Source organism: Microplitis mediator, chromosome 5 (genome assembly GCF_029852145.1).
Source record: "Microplitis mediator isolate UGA2020A chromosome 5, iyMicMedi2.1, whole genome shotgun sequence".
NCBI lineage: Eukaryota > Metazoa > Arthropoda > Insecta > Hymenoptera > Braconidae > Microplitis > Microplitis mediator.
Window position 1 is genome coordinate 14,499,032 of NC_079973.1, and position 16,036 is coordinate 14,515,067.

The window sequence follows — 16,036 nt, forward strand, 5'->3', positions numbered from 1 at the left end:
ACTATTTTTAAATTAAACCGTGCTTCACTCTTAGCTACATAGTCTTTAAACATCGCAAATACATCCGATTTATTTTTAATTAAATATGTTGCACAATAATGTGTAAACTCGTCGACGAACAATACAAAATAATTTTTATTATTTATCGCAGAAGGCGTAATTGGACCACATACATCAGAATGTATGTTAAATAACGGTCGTTCTATATAATCTTTATTTTTAATTTTGTTAAATGATAGTCGCGCTTGTTTACCATTAATACATGCTTCACATATTTCGTCATCGGGTACAATTTGCTCTATCTGATCTATTTCTTCTATCATCTGTTTATTTTTCAATTGAATAAATTTATTTTTACCTATGTGGCCCAATCTTTGATGCCATAATTTGTAATCAAATTTGGATGCATTATTTATTGAATTAATAAAATTTTTACTTACAGTAAAATTCAAAATAAACAGGTTGTTTATCACCTTACCAGTCATCACGACTTTACCATGATGACGTATTTCCACACCAGTCTTGCAGAATGTGACAGTGTACCCAGCCTGCTGCATCCTCGATACTGATAATAGATTATACGGTACATCAGGACTGTACAGTACATTTTCTATGCGACCTTGAATTCCCAAATCACTTGTCACAAAGATGGTTCCTGTCTTTGATGCTGTGATAAAGGCCCCATTCTTGGCAACAAAAATCTTCATTGGAGTCTTTAGGTCTGAGAACATACCTGCTATGTCCTCTCGATTTATGAGGTGGTCAGAAGCACCAGAATCCAATAGAAAAGAGATTTTGTATTGATTGTCCATTAGGTGAATGCTACCAACCATAAATGCAAAACCTTCTTTTTCTATCTGAGGTACGGCTAAAATACTCTGGATAGTTTTCGGCTTTTCGCGGTTAAATTTACTCTTCACGTTTTTCTTCAAGAAACGACACTCATTCTTATAATGCCCTTTTCTACCACAGTGATGGCATCGAACATTCACTTTCTTGTTATTAAACTTTGGTTTCACTTTACTTCGGTAATTTCTAGAGTATTTTTGAACGTCTAGATCTTGACGTTTAGCCTCATTGATTTTATTTTCAATATGAAGTATTTTACTACTTGTGTCTCGGTTTTCATTTACTAACTTCACTTCGTGATCCAAGAGACGTGTTTTTATGAAATTAAGTGTAATGTTGTCTTCTGATAGCGTTTCAATCGCAGTGATGATTCCGTTGTAAGTTGGTGGAAGAGTCATCAGTAGATGAGCGACTTTATCAACTTCAGTCATTTTTGCACCCGCCGCAGCCATTTCAGAAATAAGAGAATCAAATATCATGAAATGTTTACTCAACTCTGTATCACCTACTAACTTCAGGTTAAGTAAATTTTTACGCACAACCAACTGTTTAGCTACACTCTTTCTTTCATAGACCTTATCTAATTCATCAATAATTTCTTTTGCTGAAGTTGCTGAATCTGCATAGCATAAAAACGAATCGGAAAGATATTCAATAATTACGTATTTAGCGATACGATTCAACTTCTCCCACTTGCTATCAGGATCTGTTGGAACAGCCTTTTCTATAACACTATTTGCTTTAAGTTCAGTTAGTAAATTCATAATCCTAAACTTCCATATATTATATTTTTCACCATTAAAAGGTTGAATGTTTCTTTTTAATCTTGAATTTTCCATATTGTCTTTCTTAACGGTAGTTATTAACAAATCACCGTTCACAGATTTAAACACTTCAAAAATTTATTTATATTATTTTTTTTTTTTTGAAAAAAATAGTTTTGTTTAATATTAATATCACTTAACTATACTTTATTAATTACCACTGAATTAATTATTAAAAAAAATAACCAAGCACTAGCACGTATACAAGCTCATTAAATTCTAAACAATCACTGGTTACAATATTAAAATCAAAACTTTATCGAAGAATAATTTATTTAATTTGAGACGTATCCTGGGCCCATAACCTGTTGGAAATGAGGAAGGTTACAGGATCGTATTCAGTTCTATTTAAATAAATTATGTCTTTATTAATTTTAACTGTGATTTTATTTATAACTGAAAAGAGCAATCGGAAGATACGTGCTTACAGCTTTGAGAGCTAGTTAAGACTAAATATTTATTTCTATATATTTCTTATCCTAGGTCCTTACATCCTACAGTTACATTTGGTTTATGTACAAGTTATAGCTTGTATTTTGTTTTAAGAATATACCCAGTTTTATTACCCTGAGAGAAATATTCCTTTCGTTTTCAAAGAATTAATAAAACCCAATCCTGCTTCGAGGACAAAGAAAATGCAAACCAGATGTCCCTGCATTTTCTCCAAAGACATAAAAATAAAATATAAAAATATAAAATTAAAAACTAAAAGTATAAGAGAGAGATTTTTGTTAACTGACGTACAATATTCAACAGGGACCATTTTACCTCAGTGGCCCATTTTGCCCCTCCCCCACCCCAAACACTTTTCATGTTAAACATTTTGGGGGACCTATTTTGCCCTCTCCCTTCCCCTATTGATACATATAATTAAATATATATCTTATACCCACTATGAATTCAAGACTATTCCTGTGGATGCAACAGGAATAATCCTGTGGCAGCAACAGGAATATTCCTGTAGCTGTAACAGGAATATTCCTGTGGCTGCAACAGGAATATTCCTGTAGCCGCAACAGGAATATTCCTGTTGCAGCAACAGGACTTCTCTGTGGCTGTAACAGGAATATTCCTGTTGCTGCAACAGGGCCAGTTCCTGTTGCAGCAACAGTTCTTTTTTTTCCGTGTGATCATCTATGATTAGATATGATCATATATGATATACATATAGGTTTAAAAAAAATTATTTAAACTAAAAAAATAATGTTTTAATTTTATTGTTCATTAATATTCATTGAAATTTATTTATATATATCTATTGTTCACTCATTATTAATTTTTCTATCAATGAAAAAATATTTGTTATTTTTCTGGGATTCGAACCTGGATCCTTCTGCGTTGTTTTATACCGCGATTAATTTACCGCAGTAATTTGAGTCATTTAATAATGAACTTGCGATGAGCAATATTAAAATAAAATGTTGTGAGTTTGATTCTTGAAATGAAAAAATGTAAGGTAAAATAATCTTATGGTACTTTATTTATCTGAGCTTGCTGCTCTTTACAAGTCTGGTGAGTTACTGATACAAACAAGTATACTCAAAAATAATTGCAGTTTTTCGGTGGCGGAGTTATTTTGAGAGCGAAAAGTGACCAAGGAAAAATGAGAGAAAATTATTGGGTATTTCAGGGCAAAGAAATGGGAAGAGGGATAATGGGTCTTGCCATTGGTAATTTGCTAGGTTTTTAGGTGGGTATTTAACTGGGACTAACGGAGTTTGGGTAGTAAGGTCAGAGATGAGCAATGCGGACACTTGAGGTAAAGGAAGTTATGATTTATGAGGGGCTTAAGGGATTAGAGCCATAATATTTTGACCGTAAGGCGAAACTATTTGGAAAAGGAAGAATATTGCAATATTACAAAATAAACTAGCTGTGCAACAGCCATTTTTATGGAGCAGATGTTAAACAATACTTTCAAAATTGTAATATTGGGATGTTAAAGTCTGGGAACAAGACTATGCTTGGAAATTTCCAAGTGTAGCCTAGTAATATAAAAGTCAGCTTAAAATATATTTACAATCAGTTTCAAAAAATAAGAAAATTTAGAGTTGACAAAAATAGCAATGTTGTAAAATATATAACTTAAGAGGATTAAAAATATTTCCCAGAGCAGTAAATCATAATTTTTGTTGAACTAATAAAATTTTGTTTGTAAGAATAAGAATAAAAATACGTAAATGAATTAATATACAAATAATGTTTTTTAAAATAAATTATATGAATAAGATTGCGACGAAACATGCGTGTCAGTTAAAGCTTGTACCACTCTGCCAAACCATGGACTTAATAGTCGAGAATATTCAATAGGTTTATATATTGATCTTAGATATCTAAACAACCATTACGTTTATATTGATATTTTACACGATATTTGAGAAGTTTAAGTTTTCTAATGCGGAATAAAAAGTTTTTTTCATTTTCAACAGATAAAAAAAATAAAATTTATACTTAAGGTTTCATTTTTTTACTTCCTGCTAAGAATATTGAAAATTTTCGAAATTAAAAAAAGTTATTGGTTTCGGTCCGATTTACGAAAATCGAGCTTGTAATAGATTTCGACGTTTTGAGGTCCTAGGAAACTATTCTGTCTAATTTCAGGATGATGTATGTATGTACTTGTTCTATGACGTTGAGGTGAAATTGGAGGGGCTTGTTAGTTTCTAAAATCGGATCGTGTTTTTAAGAGATATTGTTGTCGAAGAAAATTCAAAAAAAAAATTTTTTTACGTAACGTAAACACAAGAACTCAGTTTTGCTATTGTTGTAGATACATGGTATTACAAATTATACTTACAGCGGTATTGCAGTATCACTCAGGACATGTTTATATATGATGCTTAGATGAATTAAGTACAAAAATTTAAACTTCATGTTTATGATCATATATGATGATATATTCCCTGATTACAAAATACGATTCGTGAGGATTAAAACTATTTTAATTGTTTTGAATCCTTTTTAATACTCAATTGATGATTAAAGAGGATTAAAACCGATTAAATTTTTAATCGTTTTTAATCTTCATGGAAGACCAGAAATTGCTGTATATTATTTTACGATTGAAGACAATTCATGAGGATTTGAAATTTTTAATCCTCATTAATCGTTTTTTATCGTAAAATAATTGATCATTATTTGAGGATTAGAGACAATTAAATGTGAAAAACCATTAGGATTATGACGATTAAAAACGATTAATGAGGATTAAATTTTTAATCGTTTTTAATCCTCACGAATCGTATTTTCTAATCAGGGTTCACACATGGTTTTTATTTCCACGTACGAGTAAAAATTTGTATGTCTCTTCATATATGTTCATATCTGATCTTACATGAGTTAAACATCATGTAAAAAAATTTTATGTTTTATCATATATGTTGATACCTGACCATATCTGATTTTATATGCGTTAAACATCGTGTAGAGAATTTTCATGTCTTTTTATACTTGACTATATCTGATTCTATAAAAGTTCAACAACGTGTAAAAAATAGTATGTATTATCATATATGTTCATTCCTGACCATATCAGATCGTACACGAGTTGAACATCATGTAAAAATTTTTTATGTTGCTTCATATATGTTCATAAATGATCATTAGGGTGGGCTGAAAATCCGTTTTTTTTAATTTTCATTATTAATACCAAAAATATTTTTCTTTGTACAAAAATAAAATTTTTCGGAATACAAAAAAAATTTTAGGACGATATCTTAGGCTCGCCAAATCCCGCTAAAGTTAGAAGTTGTTTAAAATTTTTTTTCTAACACATTTTGATCGGAAATTTTATTCTCTACAAAAAAGATCCTACAATAAAAATACGTTTAGTTGATAATTACTGAGATAATTGCAATTTTGTTCTAAAAAATATAATTTTTCAAAATATTATCACTTTTTTAGGGTAAAATATGAATTTTATCAGATAAATTTCATGGAAAATCAAGTTTCTTACAAAATTAGCCTTGTGGTAAAAACTTGAAATTTGTAGTTATTCAAAAACTGACAGTTTTATGTTTAGATAGTCAATTTCTCGTTATTTGGTGGCTTTCACCAAGAATCGCTATTATCTTTGTAACTATCAACTTTGAATAAATTTTTATTAAGTCTGTTTTGTAGAAAATTGAATTACCTATGAAATTTTAATGACAAAATTTATTTTTTACCCTGAAAAAGTAATAACATCTTGAAAAATTTCATTTTTTAGAGCAAATTTGCAATTATCTCAGTTACTATTAACTTGACGTAATTTTACTATAGGTCCTCTTTTGTAGAGAATTAAATTTCCGATCAAAACGTGTTGGAAAAAAAATTTTAAACAACTTCTAACTTTAGCGGGATTTGGCGAGCCTGAAATATCGTCCTAAAATTTTTTTTTGTTTTCCGAAAAATTTTTTTTTTATACAATGAAATATATTTTTGGTATTAATAATGAAAATTTAAAAAAAGCGGATTTTCGGCCCACCCTAATGATCATATATAATCACATATAAGTCCATACATCTTATATGGACTGAATATCGAGTAAAACTACTTTATATTGTATCATATATGATTATACATGACCATATATAATCTTATATGATTTGTGTATAAGTTAGAAGAAATTTCTTTGCCTCTATATATGGTCACATATCAACATGTATGACTCATATACAGGGTGTTCCAAAAGTAACGCCCGAAAAGTGAAATCTAGATAGAGGACAAAATTCTGAGACGAAAAGTCCTCTACGATTTTTTCACCTGATAAACAGGTAAATTGTTATTAATTAAACAAGATAGCCAATCAGAATGAAGCATTAGCGCAAACGAGTAGAGTGGGATGAACAGTCGGAGGAAAGCATTATCCAGTCGCTCAAAAAATAAAATAAAACTTTTATTTTTTTTCATCAACTGACTGACAGTCAGTCGAATGCCAGCCGTTGGGAAGACAACTGAAGATTTTTTCAAAAATCCAGTCGCTCAAAAAATAAAATAAAATTTTTATTTTTTGTCATCAACTGACTGACAGTCAGTCGACTGCCAGCCGTTGGGAGGACAACTGAGGATTTTTTCAAAAATCCAGTCGCTCAAAAAATAAAATAAAATTTTTATTTTCTTTCATCAACTGACTGACAGCAACGGTTGCCACGCAATAATGATTCGATTTGTGTCATCTTATATTTTATTTCTGAAATTATATGAATAATTAATAAATCTATCAATTTTGGTTATTTTGTAACAAATTATATGACTAAAACAAATGTGCAATGTAAGATAGTGATTGTTATAATTCGTATTATGATGCCTGAGGAAGGTCTAATAAATGACCGAAACGTAGCAGAAATAATAATGTAATTTTATTATGATCCTGTCTTGTCCACATTCCTGATATAAAAATAATTATTGATAATTATGGACGATAATACTAACAACATTAAAAATTTTATTTTATTTTTTGAGCTACTGGATTTAAAAAAAAATCTCCAGTTTTCCTCTCAACGGCTGGCAGTCGACTGACAGTCAGCCAGTTGATGAAGAAAATAAAAAGTTCATTTTTATTTTTGCGGACTGGATATTAAAAGCAAAAATCCTCAGTTGTCCTCTCAACGGCTGGCATTCGACTGACTGTCAGTTAGTTGATGACAAAAAATAAAAATTTTATACTATTTTTTGAGCGACTGGATTTAAAAAAAAATCCTCAGTTGTCCTCCCAACGGCTGGCATTCGACTGACTGTCAGTCAGTTGATGAAAAAAATTAAAAATTTCATTTTATTTTTTGAGCGACTGGATAAAAAAAAAATCCTTCGCCTTCTGCCAACTTCTAGCAGTCGACTGACTGTCAGTCAGTTATTGAAAGAAAATAAAAATTTTATTTTATTTTTTGAGCGACTGGATAAAAAAAAATCCTTAGTAGTCCTTCAACGGCTGGCATTCGACTGACTGTCAGCCAATAGATAAGAAAAATAAAAAGTTCATTTCCATTTTTCCGGACTTTAAATAAAAATCTTCTGCAGACCTCTCATTTGTTGACACTCGACTATCTGTCAGGCAGCTGATAAGAAAAGAAACATTTTTTCTGTGGGACTTTATTATTATGAAGAATAAAAAACATAAACAAACGTATGTGTCATTCATGTGCCTCACGCGTTATGAGAGCTGCTGAACGTCAGCCGAGCGCTCACGCTGTTAATGCTTTCCTCCGACTGTTCATCCCACTCTACTCGTTTGCGCTAATGCTTCATTCTGATTGGCTATCTTATTTAATTAATAACAATTTACCTGTTTATCAGGTGAAAAAATCGTAGAGGACTTTTCGTCTCAGAATTTTGTCCTCTATCTAGATTTCAATTTTCGGGCGTTACTTTTGGAACACCATGTATAAACATAGATAAATTATATATGATCATATATGATCTTATATGGTCGTATCTAATTATATATAGCCAGATATGAACTTTTTTCCCGGGTTTTTCGACTGTATTTTTGAAAACATGCAATCACCAAATTTTGTCAGATGACGTCTCTCACACTCATCCGTACTCAGCAATTTATCCAATTTTTTCGGTGTAACATTATGAAAAAAATCAAAAACTGATGTTTTTAGATAATTTTGTCTCTAAACAAATCAATACTATTTTACTTGTTAAGAAATACATAAAAAATCGGGGTTTCAACATAAAAAAAATATTGCACTATGTCGACAATTGATTTTTGTTTGTTTTCCTTTTTCGTAAAATTAAATGTAACTGTAATCATTGTAAATTTTACTATGGTTATAATAATTTGCATGTGATTATTTCAATTTAGGTGACCACCATGGTCCGGCATTACCATGACACCATAGCATTTTAAACCAGAATTATTTTTGCATGCGAGATTTCTTCGTGACAAGAATAATTTCTGCGTGAATGATGTTCATTTATGACTTTTTCAAGCTGATATTGACTCACTAAGTTTATCTATATTACTTGTAACTTTTTTCCTTTTTTGTACTGCATAATGTTAATATGGTTAACTTCTCGTTTGATTTCACTGAACAAGAAAACAAACAAAAATCAATTGTTGATTTAAATTGAACGAATACCAATCTATATTTCATGTTTCACTAAGATATTTGGTAATTGTTTTGATTTAAAAATTTTCCCATACGATAGATGCATACTTAACGCATATTTTTATGGATGAAATCGGTTTTTGACTGATTGAATTTTATTATAATTATTAGCAATATTTATTTCGGAATTTTCCCTAGCGGACCCAATATGACGGTGGAATTAAGATAAGTTACCATAGATTATGGTACAAGGGTAATATACCGTACCCTACCGTAATATTACTGAGATTCACCATAGTTCTACCGTAACCCTACCTTAATGATACCGTAATCTAACCGTAATGCTACTGTAGTCATCGTAATCCTACCGTAGTCTTACCGTAACACTACCGTAGTTTTACCGTAACCCTACCGTAATTTACCATAACGTGGCCGTAATCTTACCGTAATTTACCGTAATGCTTCCTTAGTCTTACCGCAATCCTACCGTAGTTCTACTATAATCATGACGGAATATTTTCTTATATAGTCGATAAACCCGATAATTACTCAAAAACTCAAAACTCAAAATACACGAAATCGGGCTACGTTACACTTCACCCACCAATCACCCTTCTCATCTCCTCCACATCCTGACGGGCGCCAGCCGACTTTTAAATCCCCGGTATCGGCAACCGGTCTAAACGTACACGTAAATTAAAAACTAAAAACTATACCCTTTGGAGATGAGAGATATGATCGGTGGTAGCGGCATGTCCTGGTGCGCTCAGTATGCTAGGTTGTGGAGAGAGGGTCGCGGTTCTTTCAATGCGAAAGAAACCGATTAATTAACTAATATAAAAGACATAAAATAACAAAACAAACCTAAATAAAATACAATACAGATGACGCGAGAGCGACGCGGAGGGCCCAAAAGACCCGCGGTCCAGTACTGTCGGTACATCACGCGAATAAATACCTGAATACAACATCAGGAACCTCTCGACGGCGGCGAATCACAAAACTTAACACACTACTAGATAAAATATAAAATAAAATATAAATAAATAATGCGGTAACTTACGACATTTAATTAATACGACAGACGGCTCCAAGAGCACCATACACAGAGCCACAAGCTCCAAACGACAGCAGTCCAAGGTTGCAGTCGAGGTCCACCATGGCAACTCTTCGACTCACCACCGCTTACTCTAAGACTCCAAACTCGACTACTCCGTCGACTCGTACACGAGCGACGCCAAGTCTCAACTTACTTACTCGCCGGTAGTCACACAACTGTTTCACGATAATCACCCACTCTAACTCACTCGCTCCATTCCTTCTCTTTTAATCTCACATTCTCGCTTCTTCATCTATTCTTACCTTCACAAACATACAAGCCGTGGACTCACGGGCCTTTCCGTAATGTCACTCCCCGTGATATCCGAAGTCAGCGAATTATTGGCTTCCTCGAGCATCGCAAACGAGGCCTGCCATCCCCCCAATAAACGTACACGTACCCCAACTAACTCCGGGTACAACTACGAAGGGGCGGCGACATCTCAGTCGCACCTCCGCAATCACCACGTCGACCCCGAGGGCTAAGCCTAGGCCTAGTCGTCATCACTGGTCGGGAGGCACGTTATCTTGGCCACTATCCACGACGCAGCTAGACACCCCCCGTTAAATCGACGCTCCTTCACACAGACACTCCAAAATCTACACAGTACCGTACACGTACTCTATCGCACACTTAACTTACCATACACATGTATACCCCATATCCTCAACTCATTTTCTACTACACTCAACTCAACACACATACTCACGTTATCTCTCTCTAACACACGAACTCACACGTACTCCAACCTTCAAACTTCATCTCCTCGGTAATGTAACGTCACAAACCTTACCGCAATCCTACCGTAATTCTACTTCAATCCTGTCATTTCATGACTGCAAGATACGGTAAATTAACGATAGAACCACAATATAAATACGATACCTATTTGTGCAATCATAAATAACAAAGTTCTGGTTCTTGATTATGTGTAATATCTTTACTATTAATTACAGTTGAGTTACAGTACAGCCTACTAGTTACCGTATACTACCGCATTACGGTGGTTCACAGTAAATAAAAAGAAAGAAAGATTGCGCTTTAATTGTACAACTTCTGAAGTTTTTAACAATGCTTGACTTTTAACGCCCTACGCTCTTTCCTTTTTATACTCCCTAAGCTCTTTCTCCCTTTAATTTTCACACGTTTGTGTTCACATATTTATAGTTCTCTCAGAAATAAAGAGACTCTGGTCAGAGTGGGACTTGGACTGGGCTCCCCATGGTACCAATTCCCTGTGTTGGTTTTAGGTTGCAGATTAATAGTAAGACACAACTTCTCCTTAATACCCTAAAAAGGGTTTCTTCCATTCATAATCACTAAGATTTCAGACACGCCACTATACACACTTGCCCTTATCCATCACTCAATGATATCTAATCTACGAGTTTTCTGGGAGCCACGATCTCTGAAGATAGATCACGGTGGGGTAAGGCCCACTCAGAACCAGACTTCACAAGGATAAACTCTCTGTTATAAGCTTGGGAACGACAACATAAGTGATTTTTAATGGCTTTTACTTGTAAGTACATAAAAAAAAAAAAATCACCATTAATTAATTTCGAATTTTACTATGGGAAAAAAAAAATAAATAAAAATCGAAAAATGCATTTTTAACTTCCCGCTAAGAAAATCGACGATTTTCGAAATATTCGGGAAGTTTTTGTTTCTACCCCGATTTGCGAAAGTCGAAATTTCATCAGATGTCGACGTTTTGGGGTCCTAGGAAGCTATTCTGACTATTTTCAGAATGATGTCCGAGTGTCTGTATGTATGTATGTGTGTGTGTGTGTGTGTGTGTGTGTGTGTGTGTGTGTGTGTGTGTGTGTGTGTGTGTGTGTGTGTGTGTGTGTGTGTGTGTGTGTATGTGTGCGTGTGTGTGTGTGTGTGTGTGGATGTGAACGCTCGATAACGTTTTAACTAATGAACCGATTCAAATGATTAAGGCAGCAATTGAAAGAGTTTGTTGGCCAACAACTTTCCTGAAAATTTCATATCATTTAATCAAATAGACTCAAAAATATTTACGAATTACGAAAAAAATAAATTTTTTTTTTTGTTTTTTATTGATTTCTCAGAAACGAGTTGAACGATCAACTTCAAAACGCGTCGTTCACCGCCTTAACCATCTCAATCGGTTAATTTATTCGAGAGATATCGTTGGAGAAAGAAATGGTGAAAAACAGGTTTTTCCAAATATCTTTAAAACGGCTAAACGGATCAATTTTAAATTTCTATCAGCTCTCGAATTTAAGAAAACGCGCCGATTGCCACCTCGAACGCCAAAAAGGAATCATTAGTTCAAAAGATATCGGTGCTGAAAAGTAAAAAAAATAACATAAAATGATATTTTTCCGGATAAATCAAAATATAATGTACTAAATGTGTATGAAATCATACCAACTCTTTCTCGTTATAGTCGCTTTCGATCATCATATCTAACTTGTTCTTTAGTTTAAATCATATTATCAGCAAAATACTGAGAAAACTCAGTTTTTAATATTTTTCTCGGATATTTCATATATTATTACTCTGACCTAAGTCAAAACTCACTCAAATCTTGATTTTGTTCACTGACATTGATTTCTGCCTCGATACATTTATTTCATTGAACATAATCGAGAATAAAAATCTAAAAACTGCTTCTTCATTAATAATTTTCGATTCTTAACTTGTCAAACTTTAGCAAAAAACGTAACCTGGTAGAGCTTGAAAAGCTCATAAAAAATAATCGCAGGTAATGGCATTTCCGAGCTCGAAAATATATTCACAGTAATATTTTCAAGCTCCTTGAGCTCGAAAACAGCGGAAAGTTTTGGGGCTGGCCCGCAGGGTCAACTGACGCCCAGATTTTTTTTTTTTTTACTCGAAAACTACCCTCGCAGATTTGAATCACGTTGGAAACACCGTGGATCCACCGTGGTTACATGGTAGGTTTGTTCCATTTTACCACTATAAATACACGGTGGGTTTGTTTCATTTTACCACCGTAAATACACCGTGGGGCAACGGTGATTACACGGTGTACCCACGGTGCACCTACCATGATTACACGCTGTAACGATCATGATCCGACCGTGTAGCTACCGTGTAACCACCGTGATTAAACGTCATACACACTGATGATTATATGTAATAATATAAATTTTTATAGTTCAATTTCATGGTTCTAATTCGGTATATCACAAATAAGAAAACAATCATTTATTTGATGTTTTTAATTGACTTAAGTTAAATTTTATCTAAATAAATACAATCAACTTCATCCTTCAAATGTGAGGTTTGGCTCAGTGGGTAACAGATCAGACTTCAAATTCAAAGTTCTCGGGATCGAGCCTACGAGTGTGCGGATTTTTTTTTTTTAGTGATAAAATTTGTGGATACATTATGGGACCATGAAATCACGGCGGGACCACGGTGCGTACACCGTGGAACTACGGTGGTAAAATGGAACAAACCCACCGTGTAATCACGGTGGATCCACGGTGTTTCCACGGTGCTTTTACGGTGTTTCCACCGTGATTCAAATCCACGAGGGATATTTAAGATTAATAGCTAAAATTCTGGCTATGTTTTTTTTTATTTGATACCAAATCAACCCCTAGAGTGCCGATAGAAAACTTCGTGGGAGCCAATTTAGCATGCTTATTCGTCTATGCCCTTTCTCATAATTTTGAGGTTTACATAAACAAGGTAGATTTAGTGCATATATTAAGACAATTTTTTTCTGCATTAAGCAAGTTTTTAATAAGTAATAATTAAAAGAAAAAAATGGCCATTCGGCATCCGAAATGGAAGTAGATTGCTTACGATAATTTTTTCACTTTTAATAAGTAGGGGAGGGTGGGGCAGAGCGGCCCCCTGAAATTTTGATCAAAAAAAAATTTTTTTTTTTTTCGATTAATTATTATAAATTCGATATGTTTGCGCATTTTTACCCCTACGCATGACATTTGGAGCAAAATGGACAAGTCCAAAATTTCGAAAAAGTGATTTTTTCATATTTTTATCATCAAATTAAAAAAAAATTAGTATAATTCCACATTTCTAGCCCTACACATAACACCTGGGGCAAAATGAACCAACCGAAACTTCCAAAAAAATTTTTTTTTCATATTTTTCGGCCGTTTCTCTATGTAAGAGGCAAATTTAGTCACTAAAAATTTATAAAAATTAATTTTTTTTTTTTAGTTGATAAATTTTTGAAATAACGTAAAACTATAGAATTGATTTTTTTTTTTTTATTAAATAACAATTATTAATTAAGGTAATCGAGAGTGAACGATTTATTACACTTTAAAAAATTTTTTTCGAGTAATACAAAACCAAAAATAGTTGTCAAGAGAAAGAAATACATTCTTAATGATGAAAACAATTTAAAAAAAAAAAAAAAAAACGAAAAAAAAAAATTATTTTATCACTTTTTGGAGGGGGGCCGCTCTGCCCCACAAAAAAAAAAATTTTTTTTTTCAGAATTTTAGCAAAATGTCCATAAATTTGTTCGAAATAGGACAAAAGTAAAGTGATCTTATGGTTGAAAGCCACAAAAAATAATAATTGGCTTAGGGGGGCCGCTCTGCCCCACCCTCCCCTATATATAATTCAATAATCACCCATCAAAAATTTTCAAAGATATTAACAATAGCATTGTCACCATAACACATAAGTCAATAGTATGACTTTGAACCTTCAAGTTTCATTAAGATCTGTTAAAAATTGTGGCCGCTATCGTCACAACATGGTGCGTTCTATTACATATGCATATGTATGTATATTAGGGTGTCCGTTATTTCCCAAATCGATTTTTATTTACCGATCGCCCCCTGAATCTTTAGTTTATGACCTGAAAAAAAATATCCAACACAATTAGCCTCTTAATTTTCACATTAAACCGTGCCGAAATCATTTTATATTTCCCATTTAAATAACATGGGATTTTTAGACTTTTGACTCTTAATTTTTTTCTCAGAAACAAATGAGAGTAAAAATTTGATCGAAGAATATTTTAATAGGAAATTGAATACTCTACAAAAAAGTTCTCTTATGGATTTTCGATAAAATAACTCCTTCAAAAGTTATTTAACGTTAAACTTGTGCTTGTTATCAATCCCATAATATTTTTAATTCTATTTTCATTTTTACCATTTTTGACCATAAAATCGTTGAAATAAAAGATAATTATTATTATCACTAGAGTACCGATGATCATTTATGTAGATTTCATGGCCTAAACAGAAAATCAAGGGGAAAAAGAAATTGTTTTGTGAGAAGTAATAGAAATAACATACCTTTCTTCATACAGACGAATTTTAAAATGAATTAATGGAAAGTGGTGAAATAAAAATGTAATAACTTCTTTGTCTATAATGTTATAAGCAGATTTATTATAATTTTTGCTTTCTTTAGAATTTTTTGTTAAGAAAGCTATGGTCGCATCAGGATATTTTGTTTTGTACACATTTACAACTTGAATCAAATATTGTTTTTGGTCTTCTCGTGTTGTTAAAATGTTCATATACTCTTAAGTAAATTTAATTGCTCTTTCAGTGACATCATTAATTACTTTTAAATTGTTAACAATTCGTAAGTAAATTCGGATTTCTTACGATTTTTTGAAAGATTTAACATTGATAGAAATTTTTAGAAATTAGATGTGAAACGTGGGCGGGCAATAACGACTATTTAGAAGGCAAAAATTATAATAAATCTGCTTATAACATTATAGACAAAGAAGTTATTACATTTTTATTTCACCACTTTCCATTAATTCATTTTAAAGTTCGTCTGTATGAAGAAAGGTATGTTATTTCTATTACTTCTCATAAAACAATTTTTTTTTCCCTTGATTTTCTGTTTAGGCCATAAAATCTACATAGATGATCATCGGAACTTGAGTGATAATAATAATTATCTTTTATTTCAACGATTTTATAGTCAAAAACGGTAAAAATGAAAATAGAATTAAAAATATTATAGGATTGATAACAAACACAAGCTTAACGTTAAATAACTTTTGAAGGAGTTATTTTATCGAAATTTCATAAGAGAACTTTTCTGTAGAACGTTCAATTTCCTATCAGAATATTTTTTGATCAAATTTTTAATCTCATTCGTTTCTGAGAAAAAAAATTAAGAGTCAAAAGTCTAAAAATCACATGTTATTTAAATGGGAAATATAAAATGCTTTCGGCACGGTTTAATGTGAAAATTAAGAGCCTAATTGTGTT

At 32.5% G+C, this 16,036-nt stretch overlaps 1 protein-coding gene across 5 annotated transcripts in view; it reads left to right on the forward strand.

Annotated features, from left to right (window-relative positions):
- The window catches only part of LOC130668375 (odorant receptor 2a-like), a 105,405-nt gene that overhangs the window by 8,187 nt on the left and 81,182 nt on the right, over nucleotides 1-16,036 (forward strand). The gene's annotated exons all lie outside the window — the stretch shown is intronic.